Source organism: Macaca nemestrina, chromosome 13 (assembly GCF_043159975.1).
Source record: "Macaca nemestrina isolate mMacNem1 chromosome 13, mMacNem.hap1, whole genome shotgun sequence".
Lineage (NCBI taxonomy): Eukaryota > Metazoa > Chordata > Mammalia > Primates > Cercopithecidae > Macaca > Macaca nemestrina.
In genome coordinates, this window is record NC_092137.1 from 107,295,415 (window position 1) to 107,320,899 (window position 25,485).

Genomic DNA, 25,485 nt, shown 5'->3' on the forward strand with positions numbered 1-25,485 from the left:
CTCATCAAAGGCTCACTTATGTGGTCACCAATGTTTATTTTGGTTTAAGCCACAGACTGCCCTCCTGTAGGCTGTGTTGACTATATTGTTTCATGCTTGAAAATGCTCCCACAATTCTCTACCACCCTCAGATTTAAAACCACTTATTTGACGGGCATTAAGGCTTTTACTAAGTTAACCCATCTAGATTAGCCTTTGATTGCTATACTCAAAGCTGCATTCACTCTTTACCCACTATGACCCTTCATTGCTCTCTGCTGGGAACAGTTCTGCCTCTTGTCTTTGAGTAGCGCAAAACTCAGTCCTCCAGTTGAATATACTACGCCCACCCGTCCAGCCAATAAAGTCACTGATTGCCCTCCGGTCCCATCCCAACCCCCAAAGATCCCACAAAGGTGGGCAGAGCTAAACTCAGCCTCAAGGCTGAGGGACAGTCTGATTCCAACGATTTGACCTCAAGCAGGCCTGGATGGCATGTCTACAAATACAGATATTTTCAAGAGAACTGTATCAGCAATAATGAATTTTCATCAAGAAAATATTGTCTGGGTAGGTTGTTTGTAGTTTTCAATGTTACTCTAAACTAGAATTCCTTAGACTGCTTTCACCTCTGACTAAATTACTCCATGCAATCTTGACTGCTATCAATTGTATCTGGTGCTGATTATCTCTTCCAAGTTTAAATTTTGCTCTTATCCAGTCAAGACATACTTGGGATCCATAGAGAGATCAGTGTTGCCTTCCACACGCTCTCCAATGCATATACCCACCCAGTCTTCAATTGGCTGAAGCCAGTGTTAATTATATAGAATCGTCAATTTAATCTTTTTTTAAAATTACCTTTGCCTATAAAAGGGGCTCAGCAGAAACTTGTACAGTGAGATAAGGGCCAAAGCTGTGTTAAGTTTACACGAATGCTTTTGCTCTCACTCATTCAGAATACACCTGCCTGGGAAGGACCCTGGAGGTAAGACCTCTCTCCCCCAACTCCGTTCCTAGTTTTGGACTTTTGCTGTGACCTGATTTGGTGTGATAACATATTGATCTCTGACTACTGTCTGAGGATGGCTAAAGAATAATCTACAAATTCAGGTGGTGGGTTTTCTTTAGATCACCTTTTTAAGGTGGCTATTTTATGTGGTAAAGGTTTATGCTGTAACTTAGAATCTTACTTAGCGCAGGTCAGGGAAATCGAAACACTTGCTTCCTTAGAGAGCTACTGTACTGGATTCTCACCGATAGCTCTCTCTTCTCTGCGGTGACCCTGCGTTCATACTTCTCACTGCCTGTGCACTGGACTCCACTACGATACTTCTCGTTGTCATAGACATAGCACCCACTTCAAGTTACCTTGAATTCTGTACATCCAATCCAAGCCAGTCGACTTCCATACCAAGCCAGCCCTTTCCAACTTTTTCCCATTTCTGTGGGACTGTCATCCTCCAGCCACCAGGCCACTGAGCCTGATTCTTTGATTTCTCCCTCAGGACCCCATGCCTGCTGACTCTTGTACGATGATGTCCCTTGGATGCGCTCCTTTCCCACAGTAGCACTGCCACTTTGATTCCTGGAGAAATTCTCACTCGTTCCCAGCCTCCATGCCCACCACTGCCACCACTCTGAACCTGGCCCTGCTGGAGCCCTTTGCCTATGGCCTGCCTTCCTCCTCACCATGCCAGGCCTAGCCCCTCTTCCCCGTACAAACCACGCTGATGGCTCCTGACTCTCACTCATGCAGGGTTCCATCTTGGGCCATGCGCTCCCTCCCTGTCTCCTCAGGTTGTCCAAGATCCCACCTGATATGGTTTGGTTGTATCCCCACTCAAATCTCATCTTGAATTGTAGCTCCCATAATCTCCACATGTCGTGGGAAGGGACCCAGTGGGAGGTAATTGACCATGGGGGTGGTTATCCTCCATCCTGTTCTCATGATAGTGAGTTCTCATGAGATCTGATGGTTTTATAAGGGGCATTTCCCCCTTTTGTGTGGCACTTTTCCTTCCTGCCACCATGTGAAGAAGGATGTGTTTGCTTCCCCTTCTGCCATGATTGTAAGTTTCTTGACGCCTCCCCAACCTTGCAGAACTGTGAGTCAATTAAACCTCTTTCCTTTATAAATTACCCAGTCTTGGGTATGTCTTTATTAGCAGTGTGAGAAAGAGCTAATATGCCACCCTTCTTCAGGGCCAGCATGGGGAGTAGTCTCAACACAGGTTTGGCATCAGACAGACCTGACCTTAAACCTTCCCTCTGCCACTTCCAGCTGCGCATCCTTAGACAAGTCACACAGCCTTGCTGAGCCTCGCTTCCTCATCAGTGATGTGTGGAGCCCGGAGCCCACTTGCTGGAGCAGGTGTGAGGCTGTGTGCGAAGAAACGGTGCTGGCAGTGAGTCTGCACTCCATCTCAGGTTCCTGTACGAAGGTTTCTCTAAGTCTGCCCTGTTCCCTGTTTGATGTCTTGATGTGACACATGACACATGGGGTTTTTCTTTCCCAATCAGTCTCTAGTGTTTAGATGTCTGGGCTGCCCTGGCTTCAGGATAGGGTGCAGGAGATGAACTTGCATCCTATCCCAGACTCTGTCCTGTCCCCATGATGTCCAGCATGCCCACAGCCATGACTCCGTTTTGTGGAACTGGACTGAAATGGACTTATAGGAACACAAGGCCACACTGCAGTCCAGTTCCCTTCATGGGCTGGCTGAGTTTTATTGGGCTAGCAGCCTACAGCCCTTTCTACACAGATGACAAAAACCAACCTTGAGAACAGAGGCCCAAGAAAAGCAGCATGCACCTATGTCTCGGTTTTTTCCTCCCACCCTAGATGTCAGTGTGACACAAGCTCCTATGCCAATGCAGGTTTCTCTCTCCCCTCACCCCACTCTTATTTCTACCAAATCCCAAAAGAGAAGAAGGGGTGAAAACCATTAGGTTTTCATAAAGACATACCCGAGACTGGGTAATTTATAAAGGAAAGAGGTTTAACTGACTCACAGTTCTGCAGGGTTGGGGAGGCCTCAGGAAACTTACAATCATGGCAGAAGGGGAAGCAAACACGTCCTTCACATGCCAGCAGGAAGCAGTGCTCAGCAAAAGGGGGAAAAGCCCCTTATAAAACCATCAGATCTCATGAGAACTCACTCACTATGAGAACAGTCTGTGCGGCCACTTCCCTGATAGCTGATTCACTGACAACTTGCAAGAGAAGCCTCATGACAAGTTGACATTTCATGACCCCTCCTTCTTCCTCCCCAACTTTTAAATAGGAGGAAAAAACCCTTAAAACGAAAGCATTTGTCGTATCTACTTTCTTCTACCTTTGTTGCTGATTCAAGGGGTTGACTTCCTAATGAAAATAAGATACGCAGCCAAACCAGTGCCAACAAAATGCAAGGTCTCACGGGGGCATGAGTCTCCCTAAGGGACTCTCAGCGGAATCACTTGCTTGCTTCAACATGCATTGTCTCAACTGCTCTTAAGTGTTCCAGTACCATTCATGTCAGTAGTGGGAGGCCGAGGCTTCCACCTGTCTGAGTTAAGTTCTCCTTGGTTGGACCTTTCCGCCTTTGTGTGACAAAAGAAGGGAGAACAAGAGACTTTTAGATAACAAGCAGCTTTGAGGTTGGGGATCAAGGAGAGGAAGCATAGGGAAATAAACACCTGATTCAAGTAAACAATGGTCATTTGGGAGAAAAAAATATGGAGCAGCATGAAACAGGTTTCCTCTTCTGTGCATCTGCTGCAATGATCGGCAGAAAATTATCTACAATGACCTCATCCCCTGCAGTCATTGCTGTAAGGTAGAACCTTACAAAATGGGAGATACCTAACACTCAAGAAAATGGCTGCACCTGGAATAAATTTCATTATAACATGCTGTTTCAAATAAGGGGGAAGATGAAGCAAAGCAAACCCACAATACCATTGTACTGAGTTTGCTCTTGAAATATTGCTGGTCAGTTTGGGCACCTGCCGCTAAGTCAGCAGGTACAGTTGACCCTGACCTATAACCTGCACCTGGGGCTGCAGCGCTCAGAAATCCTGTCTCAGAATGTTCTCTCAGCTTCTCTCTCAATCTTTGTGCCAGGGCCCTGGATAACAGGGGCTCTGCCCCTGGGGCTAAGCTTTAGAGGGCCCTGCCCATGGGGCTACGGGGACTGCCCACCTGGAACCTGCACCCACTCATCCAGGGACCAATACTCTCATTTCCTGACCTAAATACCTTAAGCCTCTTTGCTGCGATGTGTTGCTGCTGGGGAGCCACACAACTGCCGTGTCCACTCTAGACCCATGGGGTAGCCAAGGGGCAGCTGATTGCAGGTGTGTGGACAGAACTTGAATGCCTAGACCAGACGATCTGCACAGTGTGGGGTACAGCTGGAGGAGCAATGAGAGAGAGGTGGGCCAAGGAGCTGCTTCTCACCATGCTGCAGAGTTCACACACCTGCTAGGAGCCTGGGCATTCTAAATTCAAATCTGGCCTTCTGGATGAACAAAGCTACATTTTTCAGGGCAGTAGGGCAGAGGAGATTTTCTTCAGCAAGTTGTAAGCTTGCTTTGTAATTCTGCCCTGGGCCCCGCATGGGAGGGACAGGCTCCTTCCTGGTAGGGAAGGAAGACCTGGCACTAAAATACCAGGTTCACCCAGACCTCTTCAGCATCCAAGCCCTCTGTCCCTGGAAAGAGGAGATTGCACCAGCTGAGCTTCAGTCTGGTAGGGGAACATGGCTCTCATCTCAGATACCTATAGTGAAGATGAGGAAGCCAGCTTCCTCGTAGGGATGGCAGAAATATGGGGGCTGACACCTACCCCTCCATGGACAGTTCCCCTGGAGGAGTTTGATGGCTGAGCATTGCTGGGAACCAGGCACCCTTCTCCAGAGGCAGCAACCTCCCTCACTGAGGCTTCCCTGGCACCAGGAGTAGAGGGCCCCACGTCTTCTCACCAGCCTGTCCTTGGGAGCCTTGAGGGTCAAGCTCCCCAGCACCCATACCTGAGGCTCCTGGCCAGGGGCCCCTTATCAGTGACTCCTTCTCCACTGACTGCACCATGAGGTGGGACACTGCAGCCACTGTCCCTCAGCCCTCTCCTCCCACCTGTGTGTGACTGCAGCACTCTCAGATCATCGTGCAGAGCTGTCTGCCACTCCAGACAGCTTCTGAAGTCCCCCACCCACCTCTTTTTCATAACACAACAGAGAAACGTTGAAAGAGAGAGAGAGAGAAACAAAAAGGCTTCATTTTGCAGAAAGAACTCTGGCTTCGTTTTCAGAATCAACACTGAGGGTTGGCAGGGACCTTTAACTTCTTCGCAACCAACAGTCATGGTGCAACCAGTCTCCTGCACATCGAGATATGGTGGGGGGTGTGGAGCTGGCCCTCAGGGAACCTCCACGAGAGGGTGAGGACCATGCTCACTGTCACCAAGTCTGCCCTGTCAGAGAGTACCTCTTTTCCAGAGAGCGGCAGAGCATGACACGTGTGGCCCTCCTTTTCTCTGGCCCCACATCTAGGAGCCCACAGGAACCAGTATGCGTCTCTTCTCTGGCAGATAAGCTCTTGGTCTATAACTAAGTCTCAACATGTTTTCTGCCCCAAACACTGGGATCTCAGCACTTCCCAAGGGACAGCCTCCTCCAGGATGGCAATAGGCCACTGCTCCTCCAATGCCAACCCTCCTTTTGACCCCCACTGCCATCACCTCTTTGCAGATTTTTGTCCTCTGGCTTGCTGGTCACACCCACTTGTTTTGGTCTCCATCCTCCATCCAGCTCCACTCTGGGTCTCTTTCTCCAAAGCACTACATCCTCTGAAGCTAGGAAACTTTCCCTCCAGGGAGTCCTGGTGTGATGGTCACTCTCCTACTCCTTCCTTTCCTTGGCCACCTACTGCTGCCCAGCAGAGGCTAAGCTCCATGATGTAGCATCCAGCACACCTCACCACCCACCCTGGCCCACTTTTCCAGGCTCATTCTCTCAATATTGTTTCTTGGCCTTTCTCCCAAACACCTTCCTCCTGACAAGGCAGGCCCCTTGTCATTCCCTGTTCAAGTCCTTCATTCTGCCACCTCCACTTTTGTCCACTCTATGGCTTCTTCCCATCCTGCACAGCCACGTCCCCACCTTTGGGATCCTATGTATGTTTCAAGACCCAGCACCAACGGATCTTCCGTGACACCATGTGTGAGCCTGTGGCTTTGCACGGAGCCTGCACCTCTCACGGGCTCTCCTGCTCCACGTGTGTGTGGCCCCTGTGTTCACATCCTATTCCCTCTGCTGGATTGAAAAGCATCACATTGTTCTGATAATCTGAGTCCTAAGTCTGGCACATAGGAGGTACTGAAAACCTTCTAAGCAAATAAACTAAGTGAGTCTATACTAAGACTGTATTTCCCTAGGTAGGCAGAATGCCAGTTTGGCCAGTCCCGGGGATGGGAATGTAATGGGGGCTGACTGACATCTTGGAAGTCTTTATTCTAGACTGAACCATAGGAGCGAGACATGGAGAACTGGTTGCCAAATCCTAGATGTGAGCAGTTCCCAAAGGGGCTGGGGGGCCTGAAGGAGCCCAACCTGTCTGCCGTGTTCTGGGCTCAGGGAGAAAAGCAGCGGCCCTCTCTCCACATGGGGGACATTGTACACCCGAGACTTTCATCCTGCTGCTTAGGGCTCTCTGCTGGTTGCTACGGGAACAATCTGTAGTCTTTTGCTCAGGCACAAAGTCAGGAGACAGAGCACAGTGGTCACCTGCTTTCCTGAAAGGCAGAGCCCTTTCAGCTTGGGGCAAATGCACCATTCACTCAGGAAGAGATGATGGCGCCGCTTATCTAGATCCTTTCTGGAGCCCAGGGACTCCCTGTGTGCAGGCGGATGCCCTCCCCAGGATGGACAGTGGCACGCTCTCCCCTATTTGACACGGCCTTGGCTCACCATGGCCAAAGGCTGCTTCCTGGGGCCTGCTGCAGTCTTAGCCAAGAGCAAGGTGTACAGCTGGGGGCAGCCAGAAGCAGCAGCCGCTGTCACCGCATCTTTTCCCCAGTGTCATCTCCAGCAGCCAGTGTGAGCCTCCCCATGGCCCAGCTCTGTTCCACCTGCAGATCCCCCTTCCCCTGCATGGAAGGACAACTTTGACACTAACACTCAGCTGGAGGCCACAACCACCACCACCACTGTCCCATCAGCAGAACAAGAGTCAGCCCATTTTGGGAAACAAACACTGTGGACTCCAGTGTCACACTTAAATTGGGAAGATAATGGATAGGGCGGCTGCAATTGCCTCGGGCGTGGCATCTATCCTGTTTTCCACCCCGCAGGGATTTACCCTCCCATTTAATATAGTGCTCAGGCTCAGGACCTGGATGTTATGAGGCCCCGCAGTCCTCTCTGCCACACGCCTGTCTCAGCATCTGCATGTGTCGCCCCAGGGAACGCATGCGCCACACGTCCAAGCTGAGTTGGACCCAATTCTCTCCTCTCCACCTTGGTGCCCAGAAGCAGCCTTTCCCTTGTCACCCTTGGCTTTCCTCCTACCTCACCCTCCACCTGGAGGCCGTTCAGGTTCCTTTGCCTTCACGCTTCCAGAACCGCCCCCCTCCACGTAGACCTGCTGCTGTTGCTTCTCAGTTCCTGTCCTCAGAGCTGTTTACCTCCACACCTGAAGAAATCTTCCCAAAGCTTTTCCCCAGACTCCCCACTGATGGTGGGAGTTGACAATGACAGCTACTGGCCATGGCACTCAGGCCCCATGGGACCCTGCTGTTCACCCTCACATTGGCCCTACATCCTGACCACACCAAGCCACAAGCACTTTCCCAAGTCATCCACGCACTTCATGCCTCCCTCCTTGTTCTTCCATTTGCTCAGAATGTCCTTTCCACCTTCTGGATAGCTAAATTCTACCTGCCCTTCAAAAGGCAAACTCTTAAATGTTGCTTGTCTCACTGGAACTTCGTGGGGAGCCGCGTGGACTCTGCACCCCGTGCCCAGCTACTGTCTCTCCTGTGTTCTCTCAGGGCCCCTAGTCTAGGGGCTCTCATCTCAGTTCTGACCAGTGCTCCTTGGGAGCAGGGGCTGTTTCACACTGGACCTTTTATTCCTGGAGCGTAATGCAGTCCTTGGCCCACAGCAGGCCTTCAACAAATATGGGGTGAGAAGGGTGGATAAGGGAATGAAGGAAGGGTGCTCCCCATCAGGATTGTTTCCGAAGGATAACTAAGTAGATGCCAGATTCAGGAGGCGCAGCTCCATAGTTTCAATGTTGATTTTTCATGCAGCAGTAGAAGGCTGAGAGATGAAGCAAGCCGCAGCTTCTCAGGACCTTCTGCTGTATTGGTCCTATGGTCTGAGGCAATATCGTGATTCTATTCCATAGGACCAACGTGGTCTGTGTGCTTCTTGCAAGAAGAAAGAACAGAGCAAACTGAGCTCAGCTGCTCACAGCTGCCACAGGTCCTGAGCAGCTGGGACCTTAGGCACCTCTGGTGTTAGGGCAGAACCTGGGTGTCTCCTTAAAATAGCACAATTACTAGAAAAACTCAACTGCATGTCCATGGCCTGGAATAAAATTTATTTTGTCTTAAAATTTATTTTTGCATAAAATTTATTTTGTCTTAAACTGCTCAGGATTGAAGAATGATAAAATATGCACAAGGCAAGGAACTCTAATATCCACTGCACCAAGAGGCTGGTTTACATACTGAGAAACAGCTGTTTTGAACATTTTTGAAAGCCATTTTTTTCTGCTATGTTATGTTTTCTAGACTAACCTACTTGCATGATTCATGCACTTTAATCTTCCAGCTCACAGAAAGAACTGGTTAGAAGCCATCTCTACTACAAAGTCCTTTTTTGCCGCACTCCTGGACACAGAAGAATTTTCACCCATAGTTATAAAAATCTATGAGATTATTTTATTTTCCAGGTGGCCAATGAAGGGAGAACTTCTGAGTGATTTTCAGGGGCAAAAAAGAATCTCAAGAGATAGGTGCCAGCAATCTTTACACACACTAATGTTATATAAAAATTCAAAAGTATTCAATATCTGCCTTGATATGCCAGAGCTGAGATTCTATGTGTCAGTAGACAAAGGTGAAATACTGGTGAAAAACCTCACTTTTAATTACCTTGTGATCATTTTCCCCCTCTAACATTCTGTGCTACTTTAAGTAGATATCAAAACTTGTACAACGATTGTATCTCAGAGGATAAATGCTGCTTTTTTTTTTTCTTTTTGGTTCTCATGTTTCTGAGTAAAAGCCATCATTTTCAAGTTAATAGAGCATTATGTTTTCTCTGCAAATAAAATCTCATAAGTCATAAGCAAAGAGTGAGGTAAATTCATATAAAGAGGAGACAAAGCACTATTTTTCCTCCTGGCACTTGGGATCTCTGATAGGTTAAAAATGATGTTTTTATCTCTGGTGATTTATCAAACTCGAGATTTCACAAAAGATAAACAGATGCATTGAAGAAATAATACATCATCTTAATGCTTCATTTTGACACTTTTTGGTATCTAAAGAGCATGTATCTTAAAGATCTCCCCTCCAAAAACTCAATAGTTTCCATGATTTACGCATTTAATTCTTGTTTTTAAGACACACTGAAATGAGACCATGCCAGGAGGCACCTTTCAAGAAGATGGCCACATTTGAAACACACAGATTATTTATAGAAGAAAAACTCAAAGAGCTGAAAGAAAATCTGGTTGTCAACAGACAGTTGCTTTTTCTATGTTTTTTTTCCTGTAGTTCATTTTGGTTTTTGTGTGGGTGGCTCATGTGAGCTCAAAGGTTATTTGCTAAATGTTTTGTGAGATTAGAACATGTTGTCCTTTAAAACCTACATTTAAATTTATGTTTAATGCAAACATGTTTAACTTTACAATATGTGGTATGGAATAATATTTTTAAATACAAAACTATATCTAGAGTGTCTATGATAAATCAAGAGCTATACTTTTATTTTTATTCACCGTTTAGAAGGTCTTATTCTCCATCATGTTCCCAGTGGAAAACTCACAAATACAGTAAGTACACTTGGTGCAAATAATTTCTCTTTTTACTTTTTGTGTTACTTTTGCCCATCAATTTCAGTATTAATGTAACCATATTTTGAAAGTACTTAGATACTAGAAGTTAAATGAACAGGGGCTATAGACCAGATCTGGGCAGTCCATCAAACAACGTACAATTTTTGGATCACAGAGTGGGAAACAAAAGAGCAAAAACACATTTAAAAAGTGGGAAGAACTTATTTTTTATTTTATTTTATTTTGTTTCTTCGGAAATGCTGAGCTCCCAGATTCAGCTCCAACAAGCACTAGGAGCCCTGCAACATGGACAGATGGTAGCAGTCTGCTGGGATTTGAGTCTTCCTTCTGCCTCTTTGAACTATGTGATCTTGGAAAACTTATTAACCTCTCTGTGCCTCAGTTTCCAAGAAGGCAGTGGTTCCTTACTGCCTAGTGGGAGATTAGAGTTGCTCTGTCCCTAATATTTTGCACAGGGCCTGATAGGCTGAGCCCTCACTGAATGTTGGCTCCCTTTGCCCTATACGGCCCTAGGGCTTCCACCTATGTTATTTCATTTAATCTTCACAGAAACTCTGTGAAATAGAAAAAAAAAAAAAAAGAAACACCGTTCAGAGGCAAACCCAGTAAGAGTAATAGGAAGCAGTACGTGCTAACTTTACTATAAATAAATACACAAAGAAACACTTCCAAAAACTCAAGAACACCAGAACTCCCATTCTCTGGGATTCATCTGTGGGAAGGAAACCCCTTAAGGGGTGCAGTGGATGGGGCTGAGGAGCTCCACTGCCTGTCTGGGGAAAGCTGTAGGGTTAGCTGGCCCCGGGGCAAAGTCATAATGCCACAGCTTACTAGCGTGTGACCCCAGGCAGTTGTTCACCCCTCCGAGCCTCAGTTTCCTCAGTGGGCTTTGCAAGGTTGCTGTAGAAATTAAACAAATTACAAGGGCCAAGCATTTGGCGAGTCTTTGGCAAAGAGAAAATTCTCTATAGATGGAGGTGGCTGTGACAGCTATAATCATTACACAGATGGCTGTGTGTTGGCCATTAGACTGGGCTCAAAGGGTGGCATTTCATTAGCATCCAGGTCAAGTACAGTCACTAACTTCTGTTCTTGAGAGTCCTCCATAAAACACATATTGTTAGGTGTCAGACTTGGCTTTTGCCTTTCTTCCCCCTCTCCCCAGTGCAACAGAGTTCTCAGGTCACTGGTGATAAAAAACCACCTCAGAATTTCTCACTTCCTTCAAAGGAGAGTGAGTCAGTAAAGTCTCTCAAGACAGTGTTCTTCAGGGACAAGCTCCCAAGTTCAGGGGTGTGACAGCACTTCTTCAGAAAACAGCATTTGGGGTCTTCTTAGGGCCCAGCTGACCCAAACCTGAAGTTTAACTACACGGCTTGGGGAGATGGAGAAGCTCGGGGAGGGAACCCCAGCATGAAGACCTATGGGCACAACCTGTAGGATGTCAGAGGAGAGCTTTTCACAGAGCTGCCATCACGGTGGGCAGGCTGTGTTCTTAAACCTTCTCTTCCCATGTCTCTTGGCCAATGCGCCATGAAATTCAAATCCACTTTGGCAAAGTGGTATGCTCTGCCAGATTTTTACGTACTACAACACCTCCATCCAGTCAAATTTCTTTCTCATCTTTTTTGTCTAAGAGCCCTCCTTGATGGTAGCACAAGGGACCTCCATGCTCCTACTTCTGCTGGTCTCCGTTTCACCAGGCGCCTCCCTCTGACTTCCAGTTGGCTGCCATCTTTGTTGCTCTCCCTCAAAGCAATATTATGTGTGAGAACAGTCAGAAGGTGAGTTCTCACTTTCATGTCCCTCCATATCCTGCCAAGTCCTGGATTTCCAGACCTCAAACATCAGAGACCCAATGTCCCTGGACTCCCTAGACTCCCCGGGCTGCTCCTGGCCATCACACACTCTGTGAAATGGTGACCCTCAATTCCCAAGTTCACCTTTTTCCCACAGGCACTGCTCATAGGCCTAGGATTCAGCCGTGTGATTGAAGTAGAGAAAACAAAGCCAGGGGACATTCCTTATCTTCCCCAGTGTTGGGGCCTCCAAGATGCTGGGCCTACTGGGATTTGGCAGTGAATTCCATCCGCCTATTCTTGGCGCAACAGATCTTCTCACTGGTTTCCACTGCCCACACATTTAACAGGTGCTAGACAAAGACGGGCCAGAAGCAGGGGCAGTGGCACCCAGGGCTCCCTCCCACCCTCCCTCAGGCCGCTTGTGTGAGGCCACATGAGACTTCTCTAAAGCTAGACACACCAGCAGATGGGTGCTGGGGGAGAGGAAGGCACACAGGTGTCACAGCCAACTAGCACCTCTGGTCCTCCCACTCTTCCCCTCCCCTCCAGGCCTCCACCTCCAGTAGTAACAGAAAAACACTGCAGAAACCCAACAGTCAAAGAATGAGAAGTGCTGTCTTGCAACTTCTGGTTTTACTCCAAGTCCGGTTTGTCCTTCATGATCTGGGTTTAATTGAGTGAAAAGGGGCTTCACACAGGACTACTGGTTGATGTTGTGGCAGTTTGTTTATCTGAGCTTGCATAATGTAATGCACATTTGAGGAGGTGGTAGGGATATTCCCATAATTTCCTAGAAGATGAATGCCAAAGCTAAAGCTAAATCAAGGTGAATGCAGTATATGTAAAGAATAGTCCCATTAACAACTGAGAGGAAAATGCTGGTCCTGGGGAGCATACTGGAACAAGCACTAATGAATAAAATACAGAAATAATGCTTTAATAATACATGCGATCATGTTTTTATTAACAAAGAAAGTCTTGTTTCAAAACAAATACATCCTTGAGAGGAGTCGGAAATTAATCCCCAATAGGCAGAAATCCGCATTATTATATATTCTAATCATAATTACAGCCTGCTCTTAATGTGAACATTCTAAATTATTAGTCACTTTATTAGGAACCAGAAAGAGAACTTGCTGCTGCATAATGAGAAGAACTCACAAGCTTCGAGAATGAGAAAAGCAAGAGACAATTCTGCACAGAGCTGGGAAGTGGTGGATGTAATTTGTTTAATAAAAGTGCCTCCTTTCTCCTTTTTTGTTTAGGAGTTGGTACACGCTTAGGGGTTCAGACAGCACCAAGCTTCAGAACTGCACTTTCTAGGGCGAGATAAAAATGTGTATCACAGAAAAACAACAATTTATCATGGTAACAGTTACATCCCACTGCAGAAACCACTAGAGACTGCTTACCATTTTTATTTCAAACACGGTTTTCCCGAGTCTTCAGGTGACAAACGGAGACAGATGCCAGAAGGCTTTTTTCCATTTGTTCCTAATAAAAATGGCTAAATTCTGAGTTCACTGTCATCTGGGGTGACATTAAGACTGTGCTTTAGGCTGGGGATGGTGGCTCACGCCTGTAATCCCAGCACTTTGGGAGGCCAAGGTGGGCAGATCACGAGGTCAGGAGATTGGGACCATCCTGGCTAACATGGTGAAACCCCGTCTCTACTAAAATACAAAAAATTAGCCAGGCATGGTGGCAGGTGCCTGTAGTCCCCAGAGTAGTGAGCAGAGATAGCACCACTGCACTCCAGCCTGGGCGACAGAGCGAGACTCCGTCTCAAAAAAAAAAAAAAAAAAAAAAAAGACTCTGCTTTAACAGACTGATCCTTCTCTTCCTTCTTATGCATTCTTCTTTTGAAAGGCTCCAAAGGCAACATCTGGGTCTGGTCACTGAAGACAGATGGGCTCCTTCTACTTCTTCTCCCATCCCCTAGAGCCTCTGCCAGAGGGTAACATGCTATTTGAATGTAAGGACATGCTGGTGAAATTTTACTGGCTAGGGTTACTGTGTTATAGTGTTAAGGATGTTAGTATCCTTATCTTTAGGACCCGTTCTGTATCTGTACAGACCTCCTCATTACAGATGGATTTCTCGATTTCAAAACATTCCTGGGCTTTCTAAAGGCTGTCACTGAACTAATTCTTAGATTTTTCTTCCATTACTTTCTTTATACTTCCAAGTCCTCTTTGTCTGACATTGAATCTGAAGCCAATTTCCTGAAAATTATCACTTGTGCTACTGTGGTTATGAACCAATAAAAGGTTCAGAGTTGATCTGGATTTATTTTGTACTGTGCCATCATCAAATCCTTGATATTTTCTCCTGGTGTGAAGAACTCATACACTCAGACTTAGCCTGTTTCATTTTCCTCTTTTTCTTCCCTTTAAGGAACAAGGTCGAAATGTCTACTTTGGTTATAAGAACTAAGGTTTTCATAGGGTAGTGATTAGCGGTAATGACAAAGTTTTATTAAACATTAACAATGAGCCAGATGCAAAGGTAAGAGCTTCGGAGCGTTGTCTCATTTAATCCTTCCAACAGCCCCACGAGGTAAATATCATGCTCTCTACATTTTATAAATGAGGAAGAAACTGAAGCTCAGAGAGGGTAACTCACTCACAGTCACACAGCTGGAAGAGATAAAGCCAGGATCTGAACCTGGTGACCTGACTCCAGAGCCCCTATCCTCAGTCCACACCAAGCTCCACTGTGCTCTCAGCAAGCATGCTGTGCAGCGCGAGGCTCAACGACTGTGTTTCTAAGGTGAAGTTCATTGTGCAGTGATTCTTTGACTTCCCCCTCCCTTTTCAAACTTAATCACATCTCTGAATGTTTAGAAGTTTTTCACCTGGAGTCCATATAGTCCATCCTCATGTCCCAGGAAGGGCAGTATCTGTGGTCAGTATGTAGGGGCCCAGAGGGAGGAGCCAGGGCCACACCACCCCTGAGACTGAAGCCAGTACAAGTCTACATACAGTGAATGAGAAGGTCCAAGACACACTCACCTTCAGTCAGGGTGTCTCGAGTGCTGTTTCATACCCCAGACATGTTTCAGCCTGATCAACAAATCTGAAGAAATAACCCACCAACAGAAGAAGGGTGGTTTACATAAATTTCTTAAATGAACGAGGTTGATGCTGAGTGTACCAAGATAGTCCAGGGAAGTAGACACCCTGTGGGCTCCAGGGTCTGGAGTAGGTCACAGGGGACACTCAGATCTCCAGCCAGGCCTGAGGACATGAGCTGTCCTGATAGTGTGACCTGCTGCAACCTCCTAATTATAACTGAATTCTATCTGAAGATATGCTTGTAGAACAGATAGGGCATGTACTGATGACTTGGTGGTTGGATTTTATTTCTGATGAATAAACTGGCATTCAGATTTAAATATTACTCATTTTTGAGTTCAATTAAGATAAGTCAGTTTCTCTGAGCCTGATATACTGTGGGTGGGCAATAAATTAACAATTTTGAGTCTGCAAATGAGGGGACCCAATCCTGTGCCTTCATGACCCATAGTCCCTGATGCTCCTGGTCCCTCTCCTTGCTCCTCCTCCATGTCCCAGGAAGCAGAAAGTGGAACTCAGTCAGAATCAGGAAGGCTAATGTGGTCATGGTCATTTCAGAGTGTGGTCACTGTGCAGAGACCAGTCTCTGGGGAGGTGTTCCCATGGGGCCCCTGCTTCCCATCCCATGAGAAACCTGTGCTCTTGGCACATTTACTCTGGAGCCCTGTGTTAGGAGGCTCACCCAAAGGTGCAAGGTCCCAAGAGCTGGTTTTTAGAAGGAAGGAAGAAGCTGGGCTCAGTCTGAGCCTAAAGCACTCACTCCAATTCAGCCCTCATCAGAGCTCCTGGGGCGGCTCCCACACATTCCTGCAGGTACAGTCACATGGCACTGAATCACATGCACTTTGCTCTTTTGGAACTGCCCAGTTAGGGAGGAAGGGGGATGGTCAGGCTGGGAGGTTGTGTTGGATGCAGGCACATTCCTAGGTTCCTGGCCATAACACCTGCCCTGATCCCACCGAGGAGCCCCCATCTCCACCCCGTGAGAGGGTGCCCCAGATGCAAGCTGTGGTGTGACCAAACCCAGCCCTCCCAGGGCCAGCAGCGACCCAGTGTGATGAAAAATCCCATAAAGCTACCAACTCAGTGAATGACTGGCCTTTCTCTTTTAACACTTTCTTCCCACAGAGTCAGGACATGACGATAAACAAAATGATGGTTGTTGAAGTTAAACAATAATTTCAAAGATAAGCTGTCATGGATCTCACTTGGTGTTCAGTGTTTCATTTTATTTTGCTATTTTGGTCTACTGAAGCCAAAATGAATATTCAAGTTTCTCAGCCTCAGCATTACTGTCATTTGGGGCTAGATAATTCTTGGTTGCAGGGGAGTGGTCTGTGCCCTGTAGCCTGGTTAGCAGCATCCCTAGCCTCCACCCACTGCGTACCAGTGGCACTACCCCTCTCAGTGTGACAACCAAAAATGTCTCTAAACATTGCGAAACATCCAAACACTGCAAAATTGCCCCTGGTTGAGAACCACTGCTTTAGAAGGTTGACCCAGTTTCTTGCTAATTTGATGATTAGGTTTAAGTAAGTCTGGTACTTAAAATTCCTCAGGCAGGACCCCTGTTAAAACACCCTCCCATTTAGGAATTAGATCATGGCCGGGCAGAGGGCCACTTCTGAGGGGCGGGCGTTTTGCCAACTGGCTCCTGTCAAGTGCTGTGTGTGATTGTCAGGTTGTGTTAAGTGAGCTGTTCCTCACTGGTTTAGCGTCAGGCTTTGTGGGTGTCACATGGTCAGTGTTTCTAGTAAGTTGGGAGTTGATTTACCACAAGCTTCAAGTCTCTGTAAGTCATTTGGGGTCCTAAATTCAACATATGGACTGCCTTTCCCTGCAGAGCTGTGTCTCCAGGGACCCGCAGACCCCTGAGTCACTCAATTACAAATATTCAACAGGAGCCAAGTGACCTCGGTGAGTGTGTGCCAGGGACAGAGAAGCCACATGGTGCAGACACGAGTTCCAGGCATGGAAAAAATCCTCCTTCTTGGTCTTTACCTGTCCAATTGACAGAAGAAAACTCACCATTGAGGATATTGTGAGAGAGCCTAACTTAGTAGCAAGACAGATGGCAAACATCCGAAGTTTCAGTACAACATTGAGCATGGACACGGTGCAGAACCTTCTGCAGGCTGGCCTCTGTGACCTGCAAAAACTGCTCGTTAGATGAATAAATATCATACATGTAGAGAAGTCCCGTTTCCATGCTTATATTAATTTATACTAATGGAGGTCACAGACGTTAGGGAAACACGTGAAGGGGAGAACGCAGGCACAGATCCAGAGAGGCTGTTCTGATTGGGTCATTTACTGCCTGAAGAATTCAAAATACCAGAAAACAAACTACTTGAATCTAATCCTCAACATAACCAGCCCACCTTCCCTCCTTCCTTCCCTTGCAGTCAGGAGCTTCCGTTTGTTTCCAAAGTGTTTCTCAAACATGTTATGTCTCAAGAATTGGCACCGGGTAGCTGCCATGTTTCGTAACATGACGAATTAACATAACCATGGAGATAGGATCCACAGTGATGAGGAAGTCATTTATGCATCTGACAAATAGCTTTTCTGCACCTACTGTGTGCAAGATGGTCTTTCAATCACTCTAATGAAGGGAGTCTTTTTTCTTTGCTTTGTGTTTTAGTTGGAGGGAAGTGAGGACGTATTAATATAACTAGAGTAAAATAAGAATGAAGAAGGCACAGAGAACAGAAAGATACTGAATCACAAAACCAGTAATTACCGTCATTTAGGAGGAGCTGTAGGTCTCAGATTCTTATCTGACCAGAGAGGAGAGTTAAATGTGGCCCGTAAAACTTTTCTTTGTTCCTTCTTGACTTTCTTTGTTTCTCTTTGTTTCGAAAACCACATGGGTTTAATATTTAAACTTTTAGCATTTGTGTGTGTGTGTGTGTGTTCAAGGAAATAACTCAAATAGAAAGTTACACTCAATGTATCTGCTTCTCATTTGTATTAAACTCACACCCTGATGTGCCCTCTCAGTTAAATAGTTACCTGTTTCCCTGTAGCTCTGCGGTTTCTGCAGGGCCTGGAGATCCACATGTAAAATCCCTCCTGTAACAAACACAGTGCTTTGTGCACTGGTGGAAAAACAGCGCTGCTGAAAGCCTCTACCTATGTATAATTCAACAACATCACCTGGGGCTGCAGGCTCGGTTTGGAGGACAATGACATGGGTGCCTCGGGATCCACACCTAACTGGGGCATCTCATGACAATCAAGGGAAAGGATAATGTCTGCTTTGCTACCTGAATCAATATCTCTCTGCGCTGGTGTCACAATTACAACTGAAAGGGTGTGGCAGAGGCATGCAACTCTCAGGGAACAGCCCGCAGAACATCTTGGCACGGGGAGGACAAGAGCTGGCCAGACACTCCTGGAAGTTCTGGAAGGAGACGCTGAAGCGCTACCCATCCCACTGTAAAGGATAACACCAGGAAATCCTGGTTAATACAGTTTAACCTCCTAATCATGCACTGACTATCCCCCACCACTGCATGGGAGGCAGAGAAGAATAAAACACTATGCACATGTGTCCAAATAGAATCAAGGGCACTTTTTAATTTTTTTTTTTTTTAACTCAATATGTAGAGTAAGGTTTTCACTGGTCTGATCAAAAGAAAACCAGGGACAGACAACTAAGTGACTGTGCAACGCAGACCCCTGCCTGAAGAAGGGACTTCAGGTGGGAAACTCTTGTAGAAAGTCCTGTGCAAAGCTGGCTATGACCGCACCCCTCCAAGAGTATGAGGAAACAGGAAAAAAAAAAAAAGAGTTCAAGTGAAGAGGAAAGGACCCTTGAAGGCCTGCCAGCCAGCTCCTAAGTGATCTTCCTTATATGTCAATATCTTGGTGCTGCTGCAGGACATTGGAGCAGGCTCAGGGTAACCTCACCCCTGCTGGCGAGAGGCTCCCTGGCCCCGCCTCCAGACCCGCCCCAGGCAGGAAGAAGAGCACCCAGGTCTTGGGGCATGCTGACGGAAAGGCAGCCTTCCTAGAGATGCCTCTGTCCCCTTTAATTAGAGTTTATTGGTAGGAAATCAGAGTCTGAAGCCAACTGGGGGCTTCACAGTGATCCTCACACCCAGATGGGCTGACCCAGGAGCAGCGTAGGCTCTACACACCATTCTGCTGTCAAGTGGTCAAAATGAGCACATCAGAAGGTCAAATTCAGGCTCGGCCTCCAAGTGCAGAGACAGCATTAAGTTCGAGAGTATTGCGGGCAACCATTATAATCCTGTAATTGCCTATGCAATGCACAAGATTTTAAAAGATATGTATTGCACAAACAATATTGTGAAACAACAGAAATCAACCCTCTCATCTTAAAAAAAAAAACCTTAATACGAGGTTCCAGGAGAGGATTTAAAAAATGATATGGCTGTTCTTTGCTTCAGGCAATAAACCTGCTACTGAAAACCTGTGTGTAAATACAGCCTTATGCCAACGAAGTCCTTCCTAAAAATGCACCAGAAAACAGGCTCTGTTTTAAGCACTTAATCGTATTTGCTCATTAAGTCTTCAGAAGCCCTGGAAGTAGATTTTATGAAGATCTTCATTTTGCAGGTAGGAAATTGCAACACAGAAATGTTCAGTAACTTGGACAAGATTACAGAACTGAGTTGGAAAAGGGTGCCCAGGCCTCTGGGCCCACATCCCTAACCATGGGCTACACTGCCTCCCAATGGACTGAGAATGAGTTAGTTCCCTGGCAAAGCCTGCCCCTCCCAAGCATGCTGTTTATAAAGATAAGTATGGTCACACATGGTCACATTTAATATCAACAACATCCCATACTTAAATCTTTGAATAAAAAGATATGCCTATTTCCTGATAGAGTATCACACAGCTAAAACACAGAGCTGAATGCATAAAGAAGTACCTTCCCCATATCCATTCGCCTTTCTTTTCTTGAAAAGCCTCAAATAGATTTGGGCAGCAATATAGCCAATTAAAAAAATACTTTCCTGGAGAGGATCTACAAAAAATGTCAGCTAACATCATACTTAAAGGTAAAAGGCTGATGTTTTCCCCCTAGGTTCAAGAAGAAGATGACGATGTCTGTTATCACAGCACTTCTTTTCAACACCAAAATGGAGATTCTAGCCAGGGCAATAAGGCAAGAAAAGGAAATTAAAGGCAGAGATTAAAAATGAATAAGTAGGCCAGGCACGGTGGCTTAAACCTGTAAACCTAGCACTTTGGGAGGCCAAGGAACTCAGAGGGCTGAGGTGGGAGGATTGCTTGAGCCTGGGTATACTGAGCCATGATCATGCCATTGCATTCTAGCCTGGGCGACACAGTGAGACCCTGTCTCAAAAAAAACTCCAAAACTAACAAAAAGGAGTAAGTAAAACTGACTCCACTCAAAAAGACATGATTGTCTATGTAGAAAAATCTTAAGGAATATTTATTTATTTATTTGTTTGTTTGTTTATTTTTGAGACAGGGTCTCACTCCTGTCACCCAGACTTGACCTCAGTGGCACGATCATGGCTCACTGCAGCTTGACCTCCTAGGCTCAAGCAATCCTCCCAACCTCAGCCTCTCGAGTAGCTGGGACTACAGATGCGCAACACCGCGCATGGCTAACTCTTCAGAATTTTCAGTAGAGACAGGGTCTTGCTGTGTTGCTGGAGCTGGTCTCAAACTCCTGGGCTTAAGTGATCTGCCAGCCTTGGCCTCCCAAAGTTGCTGGGATTACAGGTGTGAGCCACTGTGTCCAGACTAAGAAATATATGATAAAGCTGTTAGAGAAATAGGAGCACAGGAGAACCAAGGTGACATCATTTTAAAATCGACTCCATCTTAAAACTAGCGAGGTACATTACTTGCCAGTCACGAACCACGGTCATAAGATGTTTACAGTTGAGAAAACAGCTTAAATGTACCTGAAAGAACATAATCTTACAGCAATGGAAAGTCCAGATGTCCTAATACCCATAACAATATATTATTTTAAGATAATTATATTTATGCTTTGATGTATTTATTCACTAAAAAAAGCAAGGGGCCAAGTGCGGTGACTCATGCCTGTAATCCCAGCCCTTTGGGAGGCTGAGCCGGGCGGATCATGAGGTCAGGAGTTCGAGACCAAACTGCCCAATATGGTGAAACACTGTCTCTACCAAAAATACAAAAATTAGCTGGGCGTGGTGCCGCGTGCCTCTAGTCCTAGCTACCCGGGAGGCTGAGGCAGAAGAAACGCTTGAACCCGGGAGGTGAAGGTTGCAGTGAGCCAAGATCATGATACTGCAATCTAGCCTGGGTGACCAAGTGAGCCTCCGTTTCAAAAAAATAAATTAATTAATTAAAAAATAAATAAAAATAAAAGAATAATTTTCTCTAAATCAACAGAACAATAAATTTTGCCATGCTGTCAGCCCACCCACACATAGACAGAGCTTAGCTTAACCTTTACAAAGGTAAAACCCCTATATAAGAAGGTTTTAAAACAAAGATAGCCCAGGCATGGTGGCTCACACCTGTAACCCCAGCACTTTAGAGGCTGAGGTGGGTGGATCACTTGAGCCTGGGAGTTCGAGACCAGTCTGGGCAACATGGTGAAATGCCATTTCTACAAAAAATACAAAAATTAGCTGGGCGTGGTGGTGGGTGCCTGTAGTCCCCGCTACTTGGGAGGCGGAAGTGGAAGTATCACCTGAGCCTGGGAGGGTCAAGGTGCAGTGAGCCATGATCATATTACTGCACTCCAGCCTGGGCAACAGAGGGAGACCTTATCTCAAAAAAACAAAAACTGAACAACAACGACAAAAAACAAAGACAGCACATTCCTCCTCTTGCTTTCTGAGGATGTCCGACTCTGTAACTGAGTAGTTTTCAATAAATGACATCTTCTCACTGCACTGTGACTTGCCTTGAATTCCTTCCTGCACATGATCCAAGACCCCCTTTTAGGATTTGGATCAAGACCCATCTTCTGGCAACAAAGCTACTGGAACTACTGAGTTAAAGAAAGGCACAAAGTACAAGATTGATATACAAAAATCAATTGTATTTCTGTATTCTAGCAATGAACTGGAACTCAAAATAAAAATGCCATTTACAATAGCATCAAAATGTGAAATCCTTAAGAATAATTTTTTTTTTTTTTTGAGATGGAGTCTCGCTTTGTTGCCCAGGCTGGAGTGCAGTGGCGTGATCTCGGCTCACTGCAAGCTCCACCTCCCGGGTTCATGCCATTCTCCTGCCTCAGCCTCCCAAGTAGCTGGGACTACAGGTGTCCGCCACCACGCCCGGCTAATTTTTTGTATTTTTAGTAGAGATGGGGTTTCACCATGTTAGCCAGGATGGTCTCGATCTCTTGACCTCGTGATCCACCTGCCTCGGCCTCCCAAAGTGCTGGGATTACAGGCGTGAACCACCACGCCCGACCAAGAATACATTTTATAAAATGCAAGATCTATACATGAAAACTAAAAAAAACCTCGCAGAATGAAAATTTAAAAGACGACTTAAAAAAAAGGAGAACTATACATTGTGTTCATAGGTCAGAGAACTCGGTATCACTAAGATGTCGCTTCTCCCTATATTGATCTATAGATGCAACACAATGCCAATCAAAATGAATGCCAGCAGACTTTATTTATTTTGTGTATATGGTAGAACAATACAAGCTAATTAGAAAATCTGTAAGAGAATACAGAGGACCTAGAAGAGTCAAAACCATTTTGAGAAAAGAAGCGTTGGAGGATTCACACGGCCTGATTTTAAGGCTTACTATAAAGCTATAGTAAGTGCAACAGTATGGTATTGGGGTAAGGATAGACACATAAGTGACTAGAACAAAGTAGAGAGTTCAGAAATAGAGCCACATATGTATGGTCTACTGATTTTCCACAAAGGTACCATGGTAATTGAATGAGGGAAAAACAATCTTTTCAACAAATGGCACTAAAACAATTGAACATCCACATGAAGAAACAAAGAAATAAATGAACCCTATCCTTTACTTCCTACCATATACAAAAGCTAGCCCAAAATGAATCCTAGACCTAAATGTAAACACTAAATCTGCAAAGTTTCCAGATGAAAACGTAACAGAAAGTCTTAGTGACCCTTGGTTTAGATTTTGTGAGATAAGACACAAATTTTGAATTGTTTCAAAATTTAAATACACTGTTAAGAAAATGAAAGGCAGGTAATGGATTAGGCAAAAATATATGCAATCTCATATAATAAAGGATTTCCGTATAGAATTTATAAATACATCTACAGCTCAGTAGTAGGAAAACAACATCCAGTTTAACAGATGGGCAAAAAATCTGAACAAACACTTCACCAAACAAGATAAAATGAATGGCAAATAAACACATGAAGAAGATCTGAGAAATGCAGATTAAGACCGCGATGAGAAGGTACTACCCACCCACTGAAATGGCTAAAATGAGTAAGACTTGCAAAACCGAGTATTGGTGAGGATGCAGAGAAACTAACATCATTGCTGGTGGGAGTGTAAAATGTTACAGCCACTTTCGAAACAGCGGGGCAATTTCTAATAAAGTTAAACCTCTACCCACAGAAGAACCCAGCCATTCCACCCCTCGGTATTTACACAAGATAAATGAAAACATATGTCCACATAAAGTCGCATATAAAATTGTTCACAGAAGCTTTATTCATAATAGCCAACGTGGGAATCAGTGCATATACCTACCACCTTCTTAATGGGTAAACAAATTGTATACATCTACACAAAGGAATACCACTTCACAATAAAGAGGAACAAACCTATGCCATTCCATTTCTGTTAAATTATAGAAAAGGCAAATTTACAATGAAAGAAAGATAAGTAGTTTCCAGGAGTTGGGGATGGGGGAAGGGATTGACTGCAAAGTTGCACAAAGGAATTTTGTGGGTGACAGAAATGTCCTATATCCAGACACTAGTGGTGGTTATATGACAAATGCATTTGTCAAAACTGGCTAATTGTGCACTTAAAATTGGTTAATTTTAATTCATGTAAATTATATCTAACATTTATTATAAATTTTTATATTATATAATTTTTACACATAAAAGCAGATTTTTTTTTAAAAAAGAAGCTCATTTCCCCATACTCCCTAGCCACTAGGGTTAGACATGTAACCTCCCTTGCCAATGAGAACAGGCAGTTGTCTACTGGGAAGCTCCTCTGTAAAAGCTACTGCTTTCCTGATAACAAGATACCGCCTTTTTCTCTTTGTCCTTTCTGCACCTACCTGCTTGGAACTCAGCCACCTTGTGACCTTGAGAATAGTTTTAAAGGCTGTACTATGGATGTATATTGGTTCCTAGGGCTGCTGTCACTCCTTACCACAATCCTGGTGGCTAAAAACAGAAATGTCTTTTCTCACAGTTCTGGAGGCTAGAAGTCTGAAATCAAGGTGTAAGCAGTTCCGTGCCCACTTCTGAAGGCTCTTTCTTTCCTCTTCTGGCTTCTGGTGGTTGCCAGCAGTCTCTAACATTCCTTGGCTTGCAGCTGCTTCACTCCCATCGCTGCCTCCACCAGCAGAAGGCCTTCTTCCCTGAGTCTCTGCTCTTCTTCTTGTAAGGACAGCAGTCATATTGGGTTAAAGCCCACCCTACTCTAGTGTGACCTCATCTTAATTTGATTCCATCTGCAAAGACCCTGTTTCCAACAGGGTCACATTCACAGGTACTGGGGGTTAGGACTTGAACAACTCTTTTTCAAGGAGAGAATTCAATCTACAACCTGGGGACAGAGAGGACAGACAGTAAGAGCCCCGGCCCTACTTCGTCGTGGAGCCACAGCGTGAGTTCTGGGCTGCCTACCTCTGTCTTCTCATTAGGGCAGAACTATAAGCCCCTATTTAGTTAAACCACTGCAGTCAAGCACTTTAGCTGATACACTCTGCCTCCCCTAACTGTTAAAGGAGATCACAGTCCCTCCTTGACCTGTTCAACAAGAGGCCAGGGTGCCCAGCACTAGCAAAGCACTGGGCCCGAGGTGGCAGTTCACCGAGTGAGTGCTCAGATTGTCCTTGCACGTTCTCTTGGCCCAGCCACCCACCTTCCACCATCGCAGCCTAGGACTGTCCCTCCTCGGTCTGCTGAGTCTTGGGTGACCTTGGCCTTCTCCCCCGCACAGCATTTTAAGGCCCCTGTGGTGGCTTCACCAGCTGCGACAGCTTCAATTTCCCTGTCTGGCCCACGCCTTCCTCCAGCCCTGTGTTCTGTGCCCGCTCTGCCCTCCAGCCACGCTGAGGGGCTCAATGTCTCTCTTGACAATTATCCTCTGTCCTGCTCCATACCCAGGACCACCTAAGGCTCAGCACCATGCTCTGCATCGCACTGTTAATTCCCATGGGGCCCCTTCTCCCACACATCCCCACACCCATCCAGACCCACAGATGGCCCCTTCCTCATGCCAGTCTTCCAGCCCAATACCTCTTCCACGGGCTACAGATGTCTCCCTGAACATTCCATTTTTTGATTAAAACAGGATAAGCAGAAACCTGAGGGAGTGCACGATCCTCTGCAGAATGCATCAGGCCTTTTCAGTGCCATGATTT

The 25,485-nt window shown here is 45.8% G+C and overlaps 1 protein-coding gene across 11 annotated transcripts in view; it reads right to left on the minus strand.

The window, feature by feature from the left end:
* The window catches only part of LOC105471812 (acyl-CoA oxidase like), a 382,094-nt gene that overhangs the window by 53,655 nt on the left and 302,954 nt on the right, over window positions 1-25,485 (minus strand). The window lies entirely within an intron of this gene.